This window comes from Apium graveolens, chromosome 5 (genome assembly GCF_009905375.1).
Source record: "Apium graveolens cultivar Ventura chromosome 5, ASM990537v1, whole genome shotgun sequence".
Lineage (NCBI taxonomy): Eukaryota > Viridiplantae > Streptophyta > Magnoliopsida > Apiales > Apiaceae > Apium > Apium graveolens.
This window is the reverse complement of record NC_133651.1, coordinates 174912570-174933570: the sequence shown is the minus strand read 5'-3', so window position 1 is coordinate 174933570 and position 21001 is coordinate 174912570. Positions and strand designations below refer to the sequence as shown.

Here is a 21001-nt window from a genome sequence, read left to right as displayed (position 1 = left end):
TAGCCGGATTTTTTTTTGTTTTGGCCGGAAAAATCATTTCCAGCTTCGTATGGAAAATTCTGGGTTGATATTCATGTTTCTGGACAGAGTCAGGACTGATTAGGACCGAGAAATCGGAGTTTTTAGTCCGTTTAGGAGCCGCCGGAAGTCAGTGAAACTCGCCGGTTTCTGGGCGTGTTCCCAGTTTCCGGCCGAGTTCATCCGAGCTCCGGCCGGGACTCCCTCCCCATATGCCTCCCTTGGACCTGGTGTTGAAGACAACAGATTGGTAAAATCTGTTTTTGGCATTTTCTATTTTAAAAATTTATTCAAATTATTTTTCTTATTTCAAAAATTCATTTAGTTTACTTTCAAAAATCATTATTTTAATTCTGAAAATTTATTTTAATTCAAAAATAAATCCAAATTATTTAGTTAATTAATCTTAGTTGATAATTATTTATTTAATTAGTCAATTAATTTAAATATTAATTGATTAATTAATTTAATTATTTATTAATTAATTTTAATTGATTATTTAATTAGATTTAATGATTTAGTCTTGATTTAAAAATTCCGAAAAATAGTTTTAAGCTTTAAAATATTATTTTAAATTATTTTTCAGGCTCGATAGTTATTATAAAATTATTTTTGGGTGTTCAAGCCCTATTATTTAATTATAAAATGATTCGGAGTCCAATTTTTATTCCGAAAAATGTTCAAAAATTCATAATAAATAAACTGTTCGTCCGTTTAATACGAAACGAAAGCCTATAGACTCAGAAAAATATTCCGCTTTCAATAAAAATACTTTCGAGACCCAAATCCTTTTTGTTTTGAAAGGTCACTTGTTTTACGAATCATTCTGAGTAAAATTTTGATCGACAAATCATATTATTGACCCGATTTTAGTTTTAAACATATTGAGTCGAACCTTTTGGTGAACCGAGTCATATGTGATTTGAAATATGTGATACATGAGTTATGTGCTTTTGTGCTATATGAATTATGTGTGTATGTAGATCAAGAGTCCTGTGTTTGTCTGTTATATTTATGTGTGGGCTATCGTATGAGTAGACGATAGGCTTTTGACGTGCAGTTCATCGAGTGATTATCGTTTAGACGATTAAAGTTATATCTTTTAATTATAGATGCGGATCTCTCGAGTTGATCGGGACAAGACGTTGGATAAAGAATGAGATGGAATGGTATTGGGTATCTGGCTTCTAGCAATCGCAGGAGCAGCCTATCGGTAAATATTGAGAAGTAAGACGGAGATGTTTTGAGACAGAATGTCAGAATAGATGCGTCTTTGCGAGTGTGACTAACTACTAAATCTCAAATGCAAGTATTTCTATCATCACTTATTGTTCAAATGATATTTATCTTGAATCCTATTATGCAAGTATTAATTTCCCTATTCTCAGCTCAAAATAGATAAATGTTTTACATATCGCTGGATTAAATAATTCTGCTTATGCAAGTATTCTTTCGCTATTCTATGTTCAGAGTAGCTAAGTGATTTTACTTATCAAATTACTGGATTTATAAATGTTTTGGATTTTGAAAAAGATGATTTTGTTGCGAGTATTCCTACCCAAGTGAATGGGGGAATAAAAATTATTTAGGATGTCGAAGGATTCGGCTCCTTTTTCAATAAAAAGGTTTTTAAGATTGGAATGGTTACTGGTTACTGGTTATTGGTTACAGCATAGGTGATCGAGATATCGGTCCAGCTGTAATATCTTTCAAGGCTAATTATGCCTTTTCCGGAGCCCTATAGGTACCGTATGTCTTCGGGATACGGGTAGTACCTATATTTACGGTATGGCTGCGGGATACCGGTATTGTTTCGTGACTGATCATCGGGAACAACATGAAATGTCATTGGTTCCAATCTAAATTGATATCTAAATTTTTTTATTGTTTTGATAATCATAGAATAAATGATTTGTCAACTGATTCTGTTTTAGATTAAAAGTACTGATTCTGTTTTGGATTAAAAGTACTGATTCTGTTTGGATTAAAAGTGAATTGTGGTTTTGATTCAGTTTCTGATTTTATGGATACTTAGTTTGTTGTTAAATATCAAAGGTGGTATTAGTACAGATGATTGTTGTTGACTTTAGTATGGAATGTTGTTTGCATCAAAGTTCGTATTGATATCTAATTTAATATGACAACAAAATAAGTATTAATTTCAAGAGTTCGATTTTGAGTAAATTTTGTGATTCAATCCATAATCATTGTTTCGTGTTATTGTGGTTTACGATATTTCCGTAAACACTGTTTTACGAGTATTATTCTCGTCAAGATTCAAAGTATTGCTGAAGCATTTTGCTCAAAAATATCAAAATGGTTTTGAATACAATTAAGGAATCAATTCTGGGGTTCCTCAACTAAAATTTTATGATTCAGCAATTATGATTTTAAATATTCTGCTCTAATGCAGATGTCGGTTTTATATCAAAACGACTCTATATTCGCTATAATGATCTTGCTGAGCATTTCTTTCTCTCATACTTGCCTGTTTTCAAATTTAAACTCCGGTGAGGATTAGCTTGCGCTGTTTAGCTGCATAATTCGAGGAAGCAAAGAAGAAGCTTTTGGAAGGTGGCTGGTCTAGGGTTTGCGAACTAGTGTAAGTTTTATTGTGTAAATTTGTTTTTATTTTATTATATTATAGTTTTATATTTTATAGTTGGGCCTAGTATACTTCTTTTCGAAGTTATACTAGGGGGTTTAGCTTTGAGTTTGGAATTTGTTGAAAAGAGTTTTAAAAGAAAGTGAAAATTTATTTATAGATTTTGGATTTCTTGTTTCTAGATTTGTAACCTTAAAAGATCTTGGATTAGTTTGAGGTCATAAATAATAAATATCTTCCGCTGGCATTTGTTTATTAATTTAACAAGTTAATTTGGATTGATGTTTTATAGTGACGACCAAATCCTCTGACCCCGGATTTGGGGACGTTACATTTTTGGTATTCGAGTTATTAAGTTCTTTGGGGACTTTGTGCCTAGTGACCTAAGGCTTTTATAATCTGGGAACCACTAACCTAACGCTCGCTAAATGTGTGCCATTGCATAAGTCTTTTGTGGACCTCACTTATTACACGATCAAATAAGCATTTGTTTATTGTGTTGAATAAAAGCATGATTCCGTAATAAGCTCTTGTGATCTCGAAGTGTTATAAGTCATTTTGTGTGTAGAATATATTCTTCGTATAATCTTGTGATTGCCTTGAGGATAATTGAGTTATGATAATTGATCTAGTTTTGAAGTATATCTGTTAAGCATTCGTACATACCACATTTCTAGTTGTATGTTAGCTTGCGTGATTTGATTGATCTTTAGTTACCTAATTGCATTTGTTGAGATGTCATGTGTTGGTTGGTTTAGTCATTGCGATGGGGATCGCTGCATTTCATGTACTTTGCATTCATGCATATTTTGTTTTGTTTTTGAGTCTGTGACGCATGAGGACAAACATCGATTTAAGTTTGGGGGTGTGATAAGTGGCATTTTATACCACTTAGAATGTCTTATAATGGCTTGAATTAATGTCTTGAAATCAAGTATTTTGTGTATTTGATGCATTTTTCTTGTGTCTTTGCATTTCAGGGTATTACTTGCGTAATTAGGGAGATTTCATCATATTAAGCCTAGGGAAGTACTTGGAACCAGTTGCGGGGAGTTGTGAGAAGAATTCAACAATATCAGGAGTTGTGCGGGGAGTTGTCTTGCTAACTCTTCACTTTCTTTCTTCTAGCGATTCTTATTCACCGACTACTTTCTTCCCTTTCCTACGCCTCGCTTCTTCTGCTCAAACATCATAAGTCTATCAATACTTATTCGTACTTGATTTTATTCGTTATAAGCTTCTATCTACCCTTCATTTCACCCAAATCCGATTTACAGATTGAAAATCATGATTAAAACAGTCAAACAATACACATATACGCATATACCACATCAATCAGTTCACATATAACACATAACACGTAAGATATTCGATGAAAATACTTTTTCAAAGAAGATTCTGTGTTAAAATGATTTTTCGGATATTTATTACGAATTTTTAAACATTCTTCGTAATTAAAACAGGCCGTTGAATCATTTTAAAATAATAAATAGGGCTTGATTTCACGATCTGGCTTTGAATTCATTTTATAATAATTATCGAGCGTTGAAAATAATTTAAAATAATATGTTAATGCTTGAACCTATTTTTCAGAATTTTTAAATCAAAATAAATATTTAAATCTAACTAAATAATTAATTAAAATTAATTAATAATGAATTAAATTAATTAATCAATTAATATTTGAATTAATTGACCAATTAACTAATTAATTATCAACTAAAATTAATAACTAATTAATTCAGATTTATTTTTGAATTAAAAATAAATTTTGGAATTAAAATAACAATTTTGGAATTTTTAATAATTAAAATCGAATTTTTGAAATTAAAATAAATAGTAAATATGATTTTTTATAAATTTTTAAAACAAGAATCTAAAATATGCAAATTTTTGAAACTACAGGGACCTAACTATTTCTCTTTCAAAAGAATTGGGACCAAACTGCAATTTTTACAAACCCTCGCAGGAAAATAACCTGTCTCACCGGAGAATTCGTTCCCGGAATCCTCACACCACCATCACCTCCAAAATTAAACTACAAATAACCGGGAATCTAACCATGCAATCAAAATCAGCAGATAACCCCTGAGTTGGCTGGACGGCGAGTTCTTTCTTGCTCTGGCCAGCTCGATTCCGGTATCGTCTGTAGACGAGACCACCACCAATCGATTCCTCATTTCAAGCTCTACACAACCATAACAACCAATCAACCTAACAACCTCCTAGAACAGATTCCCCGAAATTCAATTGAAAACATTCATACGAACTATAAACCCTAATTTCATAATTCGAAATTAAAACAAAGATTTGAACATGTTATTGAACTCCAAATCAGTCAGATAATATACCAAAATGACCAGGAAGAAAAGATCTACAACATGCATCAAACACAAACAACATTAGGAACAAAATTTCATATTTGAAATCAAAATAATTCGAAATTAAATAAAAATAAAAAAAAATAACCTTTGATTCTGCAGAAAAACAAGTCCTTGATTCTGATAGTAGGTTTCTAGAGCTTCGTTTTGGCTACTCGAGCTTCACAATCGGATATCGGTAACGCCTTCAAATTAGGGTTTGATTCTTATAAACTATTATAATATATTGATTTTCTCTGAAAATTATATAATTTACTGACTGCAAATGATTTTCTGTACAAAATAAAATACGGTAAAGGCTATTTTATATTTACGAAATATTGGTACCCCATTGGATCATACCGGATATAAAATATTACGTTTATTTGAAAAAATAGATCCAAATCGGTACCGGTTTTAGGATAATTATCCAAATCCATACATTTTGTAACTAGAGACTTGGTCTCAGCGCTTTGGTTACACATATTACGAGAAGATAATATAATAGTTTAATCAAAAGATCTCGTTTTTCGAAAGTACGAGTTTTATCGATTTACCGAAACAAATATTGTATCAAAATTTTTACGCCAGGACCCGCACGGGAAAACCATACTCCAGATCGAAAAAGTCAAAACATGGAAAATGCTCGGAATATTGCAATTAGGTTAGGAAGGAGTCGCTTGATTCCCTATTATATAAAATAGTTTATAAATACTCGCAAAAATAATTTATTAAATTCATAAATCTTTTATAAAATCATGTAACAACATAAAAATTAATAGAAAAAATATGACAGTTATCTACACTTTATTTTGGACATATAAAAATTAAAATACTTAGATTTTATCATATTTAAATATTCAAACACATATACCACTTAACAAATAATTCATAGAATAATCACGGAATAAATACAGAGTATTTGTTTATTGACAAAAATAATTACACGATATATCCTGGATATTATAAGTATCTCCTAGGGGAATAAGATCACTTGGATCAGCCCTTGGGGCAACTTCCCTTCTTGGTATTGGACCATCCAGGTCTATAAATGAGAAGGATTTATCCGCCTCGGAGCAAGTGGGGGTCTTGGGGCCAGATGTGTCTCCAGGTCATGCTTCATCCTTTAGATCTCAGCTTCATGAGCCCTGATCCTCTCTTGAACATCTTGGGGATTCGTCCCTTGAGTGCTCCTGAAGCGTTGTTCAGTACTAGCCATCGGCTCTTTGCCAGCACGCCTTCTTCTTGGAGCAACATCATCATCCGTTGATTCAGAGTCTCTTTCAGTATAAGGTAAATAGAATTCTTAATCCTCCGGAATAGGAGCCAAGCCACGTATGTATTCGGGAGTCCACCCTTGTGCTTCACTCTTAATATAGTGTCCACTCCCTCCAACTTTGGGGTATAGAGGCATCCCGTAAGGGGGGTTAGTAGTCTCAATCGTCGAGTACTCATACCCAACGAGTGGAGAGTTCAAAGGTGCATGTAGTTGCTAAAATTGGGGATTCGTCCCTTGAGGATCCGGGGGATTCTTCCCTTGTTGTTGAGCCTCAGTTGCCCCTACCAGGGTTCCACCTTGGATGAAGGCATAGGTCGAGTGCGGTGGTACTTCCACCACTGATGCGATCATTAGCGATGGGACATGAGTGTATGTTCCACTATTGTTTCTGCTATGTGTATTCACCATGGTTGTTGTAGTCTTCCCACTGACGGCGCCAAATGTTGTGAAATAAACACCTGAGTGTGTTATTATTTAATGTTAGGGTTGGTGAGCTTCGAGCTTTAATGGTTGCTCTTGCATTCAGGGCTATCGATCCTTGCAAGATGCCTACGTATCTTTGTATTGTAGAGAATCAAGTCAAAAACGTAGTTCTAGGTTTAGGGGTAGAGCCCTTTATATAGAGGTGAGTCTAAGGTTAGACTCTGTTGGGAGATTTGGTGGACAAATATCCAACTTAGATGGTAATTAGGAGTCCTATAAGGGAAGGAACTCCAGAACCTTATGTGTAAGACTTTGACTCCTTTTAGAACACATGTCTCTCCTCTTCCATCCGTGTTGGGCCTAGTCCGTGAACAACTTGTGTTCGTGGACCATGATGACCTCGGCTAGTGGGCTTTGCCTACATGGGCCATCTTGAGTCTACTGTGAGTTCAGACTAGACAGGTCTGTACTGGACTTCAGACAAAAAGCCCAAGTGTAATTTTTGTGACATTTAATGTGTCTTTAGGATGTATTTTCTATCCATATCACATGTGAAGTTAATTTTAGTGAGGTTGAGTTGCTCATCAAGAAAGAACTTGTAGATGAAGTCAGTGAAAAGAAGAATGAAGATATCACTCTTACCACTAAAACTGAGAAGAAGCCCATGGTTAATCAAGTTTCTAAGATACCAATCAAGGAAATCAAGACTGAGAATGCAGGAAAGAAGAAGAAGAAAAAAAATGGGAAAATTGGAGTGAACAAGAATAATAACTTTGCATTTGTTGCAGATGCTCCCAGGAAATAATGTCAAAAGTGTGGCTCAACTAATCACCTAACTCACCTTTGTAAAAAGGCTGTTAGTGAGCCAAAAGTGGGAGCATGCAAATACAATGAAGCAAAGGCTAAAGACCCCAATTTATTCTGTGACAAATTTGATTGCATTCCTTGCAATATGAAAGTAATGACAAGCTGTCCTAAACTGAGAGTAGACCTCGAGGAAGTTAATCTTGGTTATATAGCTAAAAAGAAAAATGTAAATCAATCAATGAACATTGTTCTTTTTGAATCATTAAATTCTACTTCTGCTACATCAGTGAAAAAGAAGAAAGTACCCAACACTGCTTGGGTAGCTAAACACACTTAATCCTCATTGTTTGCAGGGTAAGGTGAAAAGAGTCATATGAATCATTGACAATTGATGCTCTAGACATATGACAGGTGATAAGGCCCTGCTATCATAATTTGAGGAGATGGTTGGCCCATTGGTGACTTTTGGAGACAACAACAAAGGATTCATAATGGGATATGTAACGCCTGGGAAATTTATTTCTGTATTATATCATATTTATAATAAATAAGGTGTGTTAATATGTCATTTATGTGTAATTATCTGTCAAACGCTAACTGTTACATGTTACGTGCATTCTGTGTCATTTTTGTATATTTAAGATATTTTTCAGATGTTTTATTTTGCATTCATCGCTTTTATTTCAAACATTTTACGACCCAAACCATGATTTTAAAGCCAGTATTTCAAATAAAATAATGGGCCTTATTTTTCATCAAATGGCTTTTACCATCGCATTATTCTGAATATCTAGATATTTTATAAATTTTCTCGTATTGCGAAAAATGACTTTTCCGGGCCCCATTGGGTGATAAAAACCCCACAAAAATCACATTTTAATTTTTATAAAATTATAGGACTTTCATTTATATTATTTCTTTGTATTTTTGCAATATTCACAATTTTTGGGAAATTTTGGCATATATATTGTATATATAAAATATTTAAAAATTAAATTTTAATACTAAAAAATAATAAAAATTAGGGTCAAATATTTTTATTAGATGTGTAATTAGCCCCTTTAATTTTATTTAGGAGTATTAATTTTACTATTATAAATAGCCTAATTATTAATTAATTATAATTAATAAATCAGTAAAATTCAGAAAAATACAAAAAATCTCTGTCATTCGGGTCGAGAAGAACAGGGTTGGGTCGAGAATTCAAGCCGTGATTTTGAGCAGATTACAGTACCAAATCAAGCAGTTCGAGTATATAAATCAAAGGTTTTGATCTGTTCTTTCCAACTCTAGCATCAATTTCACGTTTTAATTCGTAGTTTTTGATTTTCAAATTCTAGGGTTTATGTTAGAATTAGGACTTTTTGATTGCAGGGTTATTTTGATGTTTTGATGATTGATATAGCTTTGTTCGATGATTTACAGTTGATTCATGGTGTTTAATTGAACGAACGATGTCTGTATAGTGATTCACGAATTCTAGGGTTTTTGTCAGATCTTCAAATCACAACTCGATGATTTCTGTGCATATTTGATCCTTGATATGTTAGGGCTCTGATTGTATGTGTTCGTAGCTTTAATTTCCACTATGGAACGTTGAGTTTGGTTTACGGAATCAAAAGATAGGTTTTTGGCCGGAGTTGAATTTGATTTTGATTGGAGATGAAGATTCTGAGATGTTTTTGGTATGTTGTGGTCGGAATCAGATTGGTGAAATGATTTGGAATTAAAACCTTGTGAAAAACGAACCAAACGGTTCCGTTTTTGGCCTGAAATTGGCCCACCGGAATCTGCTCCGGTGGCCGGATTCTGGGCAAAATCCGGCGTGTTCTTCACGACCCGAATTTTGACCCGTTTGACCTGTTCAGATTACCCGGTTTTAATCTGAATTGTCAGATGTTTGATTTCAGACATCTGTTTCTGGATTTTTATTTTTTATTTTATTTTTATTGATTTTAAAAATCAGATTTATTTATTTTATAAATTGATTAATTAATTATTTAATTAATTGATTTATATTATAAATAATTATGAATTATTTTCAAAAAAATCAGATTGAATTATTTTCTTAATTATTTATTATCTATTTATTATTTATTAACTATTTATTAATTATTTATTTTAATTCATTTTAAATCATTTTCAATAAATCATAATAAATTAATTTTAATTCCAAAAATTATAGAAAAATCATTTTTAATTCTGATTTTTCTTAAATAATTATTTAAAAACTATTTTTGAGTTTTAAAAATTAGTAGTAATTATTTATAGTGAATAATAAATTCAATTATCAGTGTTTAATTGATAATAATTAGACCGTTAGTCCGATTCGAGTGAAACGAAAGCCCTTTGACTCAGAAAAATGAATTCTTTTAATTAAAAATTAAATTAAAGCTTAATTTCTTCTAAAAATTAGTTGATTTTGTTACTTGTTTGATTATCAGTCGAAATGCGTGTCGAGACGAGTCCAAAAAATCCTGGAAAAATGGGACACGAGTCAAATAGCGATCAGTTGAGCGATCAGCGAGTCGATTTTGGTTCTAAAAAATATTTTAACTATAAAAATGATTATGTGGTTATGTGCTTATGTGTATTACGTGGTTAATTGAGTCTTATTTGCTAATAAGTAATACATGAGTCAGTCATAAGGGCAGGGGTGATGGTAGGAACGGTGTGAAGTCGATTCAAGATGCAATTGAAGTACAAAATGACGTAACCAGTCTATTTTGCTAACAGAAGCAAAGCCAGCAAGGCAGGTCGAGTAGGTGATAGATGAAAGTGATCTAATTGCAGTGAGTCGCGCAGAAGGCAAGTTTTTCCCCTATTCTATTTTCAGAATAGTGACATTTCTTCAGATGCTTATCACATTTGCACTCTTTTGATTCTTGTTCTTAATCACTGATACACACTTGCTATTCCTTTGTTCATATTTCATTTCGATTCTTGATTTCTCCGTTTCTTTGGATTCTTGATTCATATTCCATTGGTGATACATTGAGACTGATATATTCTGGTGATTAGAATATATCAAAGCATACCGATTGTTCCGGTTGCTAAGCGATGGACTGGATAATGATATTTTTGGGATTGAGTGTGTCTTAATCCTGAGGAACGGGATTTGACTGGTGCCTCGACATGGGCCGTAGTGCTTGGGTACCCGACTGGATCTATATATTGAGATATAGATCTGCATTATATTCTGACTGATCAGCAGAATATAGATGCGAACTTGTGTCCAGTTTAGTTCATTTGTACTCGGCAGTAATGGCCTTCTTTCTATTCTCATGAGGGTTATATCTTTGCAGATATACCCGGGATTACGGATTCATTTAAAATACTTTAACACTGTTTATATTTTTGTGGACTTGTTGAGCAATTTTTGGCTCACCCTTTTTGTTGTCATTCACCTTATTGTTTTCAGTTAAGAAGGAATATGAAACCCATCAGGACTCGAGTGGTAAAGAAGAGGGTCAAGCCTCAGGATCCTCTCATACCCAAGGTGTTGATCCCAATCCAGGAAGATTAGATAATGGCTTGTAATAAAGAGAGTTGTGAGATTTTGAATTTGGTTTGTAATAAAGTAGTTAGTGGTTCTTGTTTTCATACTTCAACCTAAAAAGATCATGGTTAGTGTTAAAGGGGTTTAATTTCATTTCTTTATTAATTGTTAATCAGATTGTACAGGTTTGGTGATTAGCTAGTAACCCCCGGACTTATACCCCGGGTCTGGAAGGCTTTACAGGATATGACAAGCTAGTTTCTGGAAATGTTGTCATAAAAGATGTAGCACTATTTGCTGGACTTAAAGTCAATGTTCTAAGTGTCAGCCAATTCATTAGACAAGGGATTCAGGGTGAATTTTGAAAAAGAAGATTGCTCAATTATCAACAAAAAGACTAGTGAAGTTGCTTTGAAAGGAATAAGGAAAGAAAGCTTGTTTGTTGTATATCTATACTCAACAAATAAGGATGGTGATAGGGGATAAAATAAATTCTAATTACATCATTAATGTTGCATTAATTGCATCTAGGACTGCAAGGCGCATTAAAGAAGGCCATATGTATGACATTCAGACCAAGAAGGTTAACACATTGATCAGGCCCATGAAGGTTGGCACCTTGATCAGGCCTGATGGAACAAAAGAGGCCCAATAGCCCTGAATATTAATTAATTTCATAATTAATTAATAAGGAATAAATTAGTTGGTTAGTAAAGTCCAAATAAGGACACAACTCCTTGGAGAGTGGCCTTCAAGAAATCTCATAGGATAAGGAATCAACTTTCTGCATTATAGGACTCCAAATTCCATTCTAATTTTTGAGAATTGTCCCCCAAGTCTCATAACCCTAGTACAATTCAAGGAGTCACAACATCTATATAAGGGGTCTCACCCCTCCCATCAAAACTACATTTTTGACTTGATCATTGGTAAACAGTGTTAAGCGGCATTTATGACACTTATTTATGCTCTAATAAGCTTTGAGTTGGTGTATTTATACTCAAGTTATTTGTGTTTTAACATGTTTTCAAGTGTTTTTGCATTTCAGGCTTTACTTCATGAATCAGGTGAATTAGCATTGTTTTGATGCTAATATGGTGTTTAGGATGTGTTGGAATAAAAGCTTGAAAGACCGGATCGAAGCTGCAAGGAATAAAGAAAAGAAAAAAAGATTTTTTGGCAGAAGGCAGGCGCGCCCGCGCTGGTATTGCGCGCGGCCGCACCGGGGAAACAGAAAGTCAGCGCACCCGCACTGGTGAAGCGCGCGGTCGCGCTGGGTCGGGATTAAAAAATACTAATTCTTGTGCAATTCGAATTCTGGACTCCTGGGAATGCATGGACTGCTATATAAACATAACCTAGGTCGTTTTTACAATATATCTATTCAGATATTCAGAGTTTTGAAGACATCAAGGAGGGAGAAGACGGCAAGAGACCTTTTGGCATTATTCAACAAAGACGAAGACGATCTAGTTTATTCTTGTGAATCTTTGTTTTGAGTTGTTATTTGGATGCTTGTTTCTTGTTTTACTGAACCTATATTCTTGTGTGTACTTTGGTTTATTTATTCGTATAAAGACTACGTTTGTTATATTATGTTTTTATTGGAACCCACGTTGGCGATGAGTTCGATTATGGGCTAATCGTTGTCATGGGGTTCTAGCGGATTTATTTATGGATTTATTTAGTTAAATTGTTTGATGCCTTAGTGTGTGGTGATTGTATGATATCCTAGTTATGGTTGTGCTTATTCCTCTATGAGTGTCACGAACTTATAAGATAGCGTGTTAATTCTTAATGAAGCGAAAGTGAATTTAAGGATTTAGAACTTGCCATGCTAGCATAGGTTCATGTATTGTTATGCATGATCTGTTGGTAATTTTAACCATCTTACTTTCCGTATGTAATCAAGATAGATAACTTGTGCTTAAACCATTATGTTTTCAAATTCTATACAGATATAGGGTCTCAATATAATTGGTGCCTATTCAGCTTCTATCTCTTTTTTGGATGTCTAGTAGAATGATACTTGTGCAATGGAAGTTGGCGTTTATCAGTTTCTTGTTATCTGATTAGTGTCATCACCATTGCATGCTAAGGTTGAGAATAATAAGGCTATTGAATGAAGTACTTAATGAAGTTAGAATCCCATGTTTGTCATATATATTAACTCAGTCTATCTTATTCTCTTAGTTATAATTGTTAGCGTAATTCTTAGTTATAAAATTCTTAATTTGTTGTTGTCTTAGCATTGAATAATAACTATACATTGTTATTTAGGTGCATAATTTAGATAGTTAACCAATACAGTCTCTGTGGGATCGAATCTGATTTATACTTTATACTACTTGCGAACTCGTATACTTGCGTGTAATATTAGCGCGTGTTTAGCGACTAACAAGTTTTTGGTGCAGCTGCCGGGGACTACAATGTTAATTACTAGTTTATGTGCTTTCCATCAGTGGTCATTAAAGTTCATTGACTCAGACATTGTTACTTATTTGTTTCCTTGTTTTATTTCAGGTGATCTAGCGAGCGTGTATGCATACGTGTTCGCGTACTCCTAAGAGAACACTGGATAAAGCCGAGGCAGAACTTGTGGTAATTCGTAGGGAAGTTTTTGAGGAAGAAAAGAAGGTAGAAGAAGAAGAGAAATTTGAAGAGCCAATTGTAGAAGCTATGGGTGATCGAGCAGAGAATCCAAAGGCTTTGATGGACTATTCTAAGTCTAAGATTAATGACATTCAGTCTAGCATCATTAGACCAGCCATCGCGGCTAACACTTTTGAGATTAAATCAAGCACGGTCCAGATGATACAAAACTCAGTTCAGTTTGGGGGTTTTCCTACCGAAGACCCTAACATGCACATCAGGGATTTCATCGAGATCTGCGACACTTTCAAGTTCAATGGTGCGACTAAAGATGCTATCAAGCTGCGACTCTTCCCATTCTCTTTGAGGGACAAAGCTAAGTGTTGGTTACACTCTCTACTGGCAGGGTCTATCACAACTTGGGAAGATCTTGCTCAAACGTTTCTGACTAAATTTTTTCCCATGGCGAAGACTGCAGCAATCAGGAATGCTCTTACCCAATTCGCGCAGCAAACTGGAGAATCTCTGTGTGAGGCTTGGGATCGATATAAGGAGATGCTAAGAGAGTGCCCACACCATGGCATGCCTGATTGGATAATTATCAGTTGTTTCTACAATGGATTGGGACCTAATTCTAGGCCCATGCTTGATGCAGCATCGGGAGGAGCCTTGTGGGCTAAGAGCAACGATGAAGCTTATGAACTTTTTGAATTGATGGCTGCTAACGAGTACTAGAATCCTTCCCAGAGACTGACTCAGGGCAAAGTAGCAGGAATTCTGGAGTTGGACGCAACAACTACTATAGCTGCCCAACTTAAGGCTTTGATAATGAAGGTGGACACTTTGGCTAATTATGGAGGTAATCAAATCACTAGTTTCTGTAAGCTTTTTTCTGGTGCCCATGAGACTGATCAGTGCGCAATTTCTAATGAATCAACTCAGTTCATGAGCAACTTCCAGTGATCATAGCAACCTGTGCCAGCCACCTATCATCCAAACACCCGCAATCATCCGAATTTCAGTTGGAGTAATGCTCAGGATGTGGTTCAACAACCTTATCAGCAGTATCTAGCTAAACAGTATAACCCCTCTGGTTTTCAGCAACCGCAGTATGCACCAAAACAACAACTCCAGCTACAGCAAGCTAATGAAAAATCTGAATTAGAGGAGTTGAAGCTTATGTGCAAGAGCCAAGCTGTTTCTATCAAGCCTTGGAAAATCAAATTGGGAAAATTGCTAATGCCTTGCTAAATCGTCAACCTGGTACACTACCTAGTGACACTGAAGTACCAGGGAAGAAGGAAGCTAAGGAGCAGTTAAAGGCAATCACTTTGAGGTCTGGAAGGGTTGCTAATCCCGAGAAAACTCAAGAGCTGGCTGAGAAAGAGGTAGAGCAGCAGGATGAAGAAGTGGAACCAAGGAAGACTACTGTTGAGCACACTCCTCCTGAGGGTAATACAGGGGAGAAACAGATCTATCCTCCACAACCTTTTCCTAAGAGGTTGCAGAAGCTGGAGAAGCAATTCGAGAAGTTTCTGGAGGTGTTCAAGAAACTTCATATCAACATACCTTTCGCTGAGGCTCTCGAGCAGATGCCTAGTTATGCAAAGTTTATGAAAGGTATTCTCTCTCGGAAAGTGAAGCTAGATGATTTAGAGACTGTCGCTCTCACAGAGGAATGCAGTGTTATGCTGCAGCAGAAGTTGCCCCCGAAGCTTTACTATTCCATGTACTATTGGGAAAGTGTCTTTTGACAGATGTTTATATGACTTGGGAGCTAGCATCAATCTGATGCCTTTGCCAATCTCCAAGAAATTGGACTTACCTGATCCCAAACCAACATACATAACCTTGCAGTTGGCCGCCCGTTCTATTACATATCTGAGATGTATTGTGGAGGATGTCTTGGTCAAGGTGGATAAACTCATATTCCCCGCTGATTTCGTCATTCTCGATTTTGAGGAGGATAAGAAGATTCCCATAATCTTGGGAAGGCCTTTCTTGGCAACTGGACAAACCCTGATTGATGTGCAGAAGGGTGAGCTTACAATGCGAGTCTTGGATCAAGATGTAACTTTCAATGTGTTCAATGCTATGAAATTTCTTACTGATAATGAGGAGTGCTTAAAAGTGGAGTTGGTTGATTTGGTGGTCAAATCGGAAGTTGATCAATTTCTAAGATCTGATGCCTTAGAAAAAGCCTTGGGAGAAGAATTCAAATATTGCAATTGCTCATCACCTGAAAAAGTTTTGAGATTTACATTCAACCCCCATTCTGTAAATCTCATTGTTAGTTCCAAGTTTTCAAAAAAGATTTTTCTTAACAAAATTTCCAAAAGCCCTTTTGATAAAATAAGTTTTAAAACATTGGTTGTCAAGTTACTATTTGAGTTTCTTATTTGTTAAAAGACCTGGATTACCTGGAGGGGTACTTGTTTCAGACTTAGTATTGTTAATTCAGAGAACAAAGTAACCCGCAATTATGAAGAAGTTGATTATTCATAACAGAAAGGTACAAATATTGTTTGATAAGATTAACAACAGAATCAACATACGGAACAACTATTCATCCAAGTACTAGGACTATCGGAGTTCAAAGAATTCATTAATTTAGCAGAAGCCTGAGTATGACCGAAGAAGATTGGGAATATTTTTAGACTTTTCTAAAGGAAGAACATTATAAAAAAAGAATCGATATGTTGAATGATTGGTGGTTATTTTAATTTGCAAAGATAAAACTTGAAGTTATTTGGTAAGAGCGCAATTATGATCGAATTGTTAAAGTATTATACATGCAGGTACGAAGCTAAAGACACAAACAAGTAAGAAGTTATCCTAGTGCTTAAATTACGATGACATTTCGGCGGACTTTCTGAAGTTATTAAATGAATCAAATGGGATTTATTGATCGAACAAGCTCAAAAGATATACATAAGTGAAATCTGGATGGCGACCAATAGTATCTTCTTTTCTCGAATACTACAGCGTACATTCTTTTTGATTCCTGAATATGTATGAAATTCTTTCATTATTAAATTATTACGGTGATAAGAAAAAGGAGGATATTGCATTCCTTTCAAATTTAATAGTTCCCCTCAAGTTTTGCTTTCTGATTGGGACAAACAGTGTTACGGTGAGACGCTTTGTCGGAATGACAAAGAGTCGGGTGGGACGCCACCTAATAATGTGTTGTATGCCATATGGTACGAAAGACTGACCATCTTAAGTACCAATGTGGTTGTCTCATTCATATTCAAATCATTACTTCTTCTTTCTTTTCAACTCTAAGTTTATTAAATTGTGAATCCTTCTAGTTGTTTCGTTGTACTATCGTTCTTTGTAAAAGTTTTTCAAACAAAACTCAATTTATTATGAACCAAGCGGGAAAAGTTCCATCTAACTCTCCCGCATGGAAAGAAAACAAGGGCATATGGCGAGGATTGCAAATCACTAGCCCCAGTCAGGGATGTACTAAGAATCAAGGGAATATACTCCAATAAGGTATACGTCTCCAAGGTTCTCTAGGGTCTGCTTGGAACCTTGCACAAAAACAGGTAGCATACATGATATCAAGTCTACCAGTCAGATATATGAGTGAGCCAATCATACCTCTGTAGTTAGTTATATCTACCGAATAACCAATATTTAAATCTAACTTGGTTGCAGTGGCCATATGAGTTGATGCAGTTGACCAGTCTTGCATTCCAAATCTTTTGAGTAAGTTCCTGGTGTATTTGGATTGATTTATGAAGATTCCTTCATTAGTCTTTTTGATTTGTAACCCTAGAAAGTAACTCAATTCTCCCATCATACTCATCTGATACCTGGACTGCATTAGCTTTGCAAATCTCTCACAAAGTTTTCCATTAACAGATCCAAAAATGATATCATCAACATATATTTGTACTAATAACAAGTCCTTACTATGGTATTTATAAAAGAGAGTTTTATCAATTTTACCTCTTGTGAAACCACTCTCTGGAAAAAATTAAGCAAGTGTTTCATACCAGGCCCTTGGAGCTTGCTTCAATCCATAGAGTGCTTTATCCAGTAAAAAGACATGATATGGATACTTTGGATCAATGAACCATGGAGGATGTTCAACATAAACTTCCTCTTCGAGTTCTCCATTTAAGAATGCACTGTTCACATCCATTTGGAACACCTTAAACTTCTTGTGAGCAACATAGGCAAGAAAGATCTTTATTTCCTCTAACCTTATAACTGGAGAAAATGTCTCATCATAATTAATGCCTTCTTGTTGTGAGTAACCTTTTGCAACCAGTCTTGCTTTGTTCCTTGTAACAATGCCCTCACTGTCAGTTTTATTTCTGAACACCCACTTTATGTCAACTACAGATCTGTTATTTGGTCTTGGCACAAGAGTCCAGACTTTATTCCTTTAAAATTCATTGAGTTTTTCTTGCATTGTTGTGACCCATTCAGCATCATGTAGAGCTTCTTCAACCTTTTTAGGTTCAGTTTGAGATAGAAAAGAATGGTAGAGACATTCATTCTCAGTGGCTTCTGTTGTAGATATGTTGTGAACTTGATGATTTCATTAACAAAACACCTTAGTAGATTTTACTTAGTGAAAAATGTAGCACTCGACGGATAAGGAATATAGTCCCGACGGATGACTCAATATAGTCCCGATGGATGATAATTTATTATCCATCGAGTGAGTAGCTTGTGTAATAATGAGTCTGTATCACATTTCTGCATACACCTTGTTTAGATTCTGTAGTAGCACTCAAGTCATGTTGACTTTAATTAGATATGCAGAATAGGTTGATTAATTGTACATAGATGATGTCTTGTAATTCTGCATAAATGAAATGAAGTCAAGTGCCAAATAGCTACCTGACGGATAAACAACAATGCCACTTGACAGATGATCAACAAGGCAACCCGATGGATGATCATGTACCCGACGGATAATCAATTCAAACATCTGTTGACAGTGACAACACAGTCACATGTGTCGAGTGTATGCAAAAGGAATGTGGAAGCCTATTCAACTAGGTTTTAGAGAACAAAGAAGCATTGCCATTTCCATGCTATTATGAAGATATTCAAAGATACTGGAATAGAGTAATGAAGCAGCATAGTATTAGACTTGATAGGTTTTGTTTTATTATCTTGTCTTATTACTTTGTAATCTTGGTGATATATAAACCAAGAAGTAGCAAATAGAACAGAAGAACAAGACTATGAACATTATCTCAGAGAAACAATTGTGAGCTGCATCCTTAGCATTTCTCTGTAAACTTAGTTGTTCATATTTGTAAGCAGTTGTGAGCTAATCTTGCTACACAGAGTTCTCTTGATATAATATATATCTCCGGTGGATACATTCAAATCCACCAGAAAGTTTTTAAGGACTTGTGTTTTTTAATTACTTGTGTTTTGATTTTACTAACTTCGTATTCCGCACTTTGCAAATCAAACACTTATATATTATTAAGATAGAACATTTTATAATTTTGAAAAAGGTTCAAGAATTCCATTCAACCCCCCTTCTGTAATTCTTGTTGCATTGTTAGGGACTAACAGTTGGTATCAGAGAAAGCTCTTGAAGAACAAAGAGTTTAAAGATCACAACAAACAGCAAGATGAACAAGAAGGATGTAGGAGTCAAGATTCCTTTTCTGGACAAAGATAATTACCATCACTTGAAGGTAAAAATGCATTTTCACTTACTTTCTCAAGATGAGGCTTATGTAGATTGCATAGAGAGAGGCCCTCATGTATCAATGAGAGCTGCAACTGGAAATGAGCCATCAGTTCCCAAGCCAAGGCATGAATGGTCAGATCCTTATATTGAACAAGTCAGGAAGGATAAGAAGGCCATGAATATTCTGTTCAATGGAGTTGGTGGTGACATGTTTGACAACATCATCAATTGTAAAACTGCCAAGGAAGTTTGGGATACAATACAGATTATCTGTGATGGCACTGAACAAGTCAGGGAAAATAAGATGCAGCTGCTAATTCAGCAATATGAGCACTTTCATAGTGAAGATAGTGAGTCTCTCACTGACATTTTTAGTAGATTTCAAAAACTACTAAATGCTCTGAAGTTGCATGGAAGGGTCTATCAGACAAAAGACTTCAATCTTAAGTTCCTTAGATCTCTTCCAAAGGAATGGAAACCTATGATAGTCTCATTGAGAAACTCTGTAGATTCCAAGGAGTTTACTTTGGAGAGACTGTATGGCATCCTGAAAACTTATGAGCTTGAAATAGAGCAAGATGAGAGGATGGAGAGAGGAAAGAAGAAAGGAAGATCCATGGCACTAGTTGCGGAGTTAGAGAAAGAGAAGGAGATGAAGATGAAAGCTGTTAAATCAACTTCAAAGGTCTGTGAAAACAAGGGCAAGGGGCTGGTAGCAGAAAATGAAGATTCTTTGAGCCAAGATGATATAAAGGATATTGATGAACATCTTGCATTTCTTTCCAGAAGATTTTCCAAGCTCAAGTTCAAGAAGAACTTTGGAGTAGCTAAGCCAAATAGAAACATGGTGGATAAATCAAAATTCAAATGTTTCAAATGTGGCTTAGCAGGGCACTTTGCCGGTGAGTGTAGAAAGTCAGATTCCAGTAAAAAGAAGTTTGAGCTTGTGGATTATAAATAGAAATACTTTGAGTTTCTTAAACAAAAGGAAAGGGCTTTCATTACACAAGAAAATGACTGGGAAGCAGATGGTCTGGATGAGGATGAGGATGTCATCTATGTCAATCTAGACCTAATGGCCAAGTCTGATGAAACAGAGACAAGTTCTTCAACTAATCAGGTAATCACCACTAACCTTGCACATTTATCTAAAGCTGAGTGTAATGATTCAATAAATGACATGTCTACAGAATTATATCATATGCGTGTTACACTTAAGTCTCTTACTAAGGAAAATGCTAAAATCAAAGAAAACAATTTGTTTTTAAGTGAGAGGAATAATGTGCTAGAGTCTCAGTTCATTGAATTTGAAAAATTGAGAATTGAGTGTAAAATTGCTAAGGATGAATTAACTGAGTCCTTGAAGAAAGAAGAGATCTTGAAGAAGCAGCTTGAACGAGAACAAGAGGTGATTATGGCATGGAAAATATCTAGAGATGTTCATGCTCAAATCACCAAAGTTCAAGGTATTGAGTCCTTTTGTGATGCAGCCTGAAAGAAGAATAAGGAGAAGCTGGAATCCAATTTGGTTGAAGGATTGCTAACAGATGTAGACTCGACGGATGATGAAGATCATCCGTCGGATAACAAAAAGGGTTATCCATCGACTGTGAGCAAACCTGTGAGTAAAGCCAAACTTGCCAAGTTAAATGAGAAATATGGATCAGTTTTCAAGAATTTTGTTCCACGAGAATCCAGTCAAGTGAAGAAAGAGAAAAAGGCTAATGTTGGTCATATGAAT

At 35.1% G+C, this 21001-nt stretch overlaps 1 non-coding gene across 1 annotated transcript; it reads right to left on the bottom strand.

The window, feature by feature from the left end:
- Positions 1-14060: 14060 nt before the first annotated feature.
- On the bottom strand, positions 14061-14167 carry LOC141663154 (small nucleolar RNA R71). Its single transcript, XR_012551238.1, has one exon. It is a non-coding gene; the product is annotated as a small nucleolar RNA R71 (small nucleolar RNA).
- Between the last annotated feature and the right edge of the window lie 6834 nt (positions 14168-21001).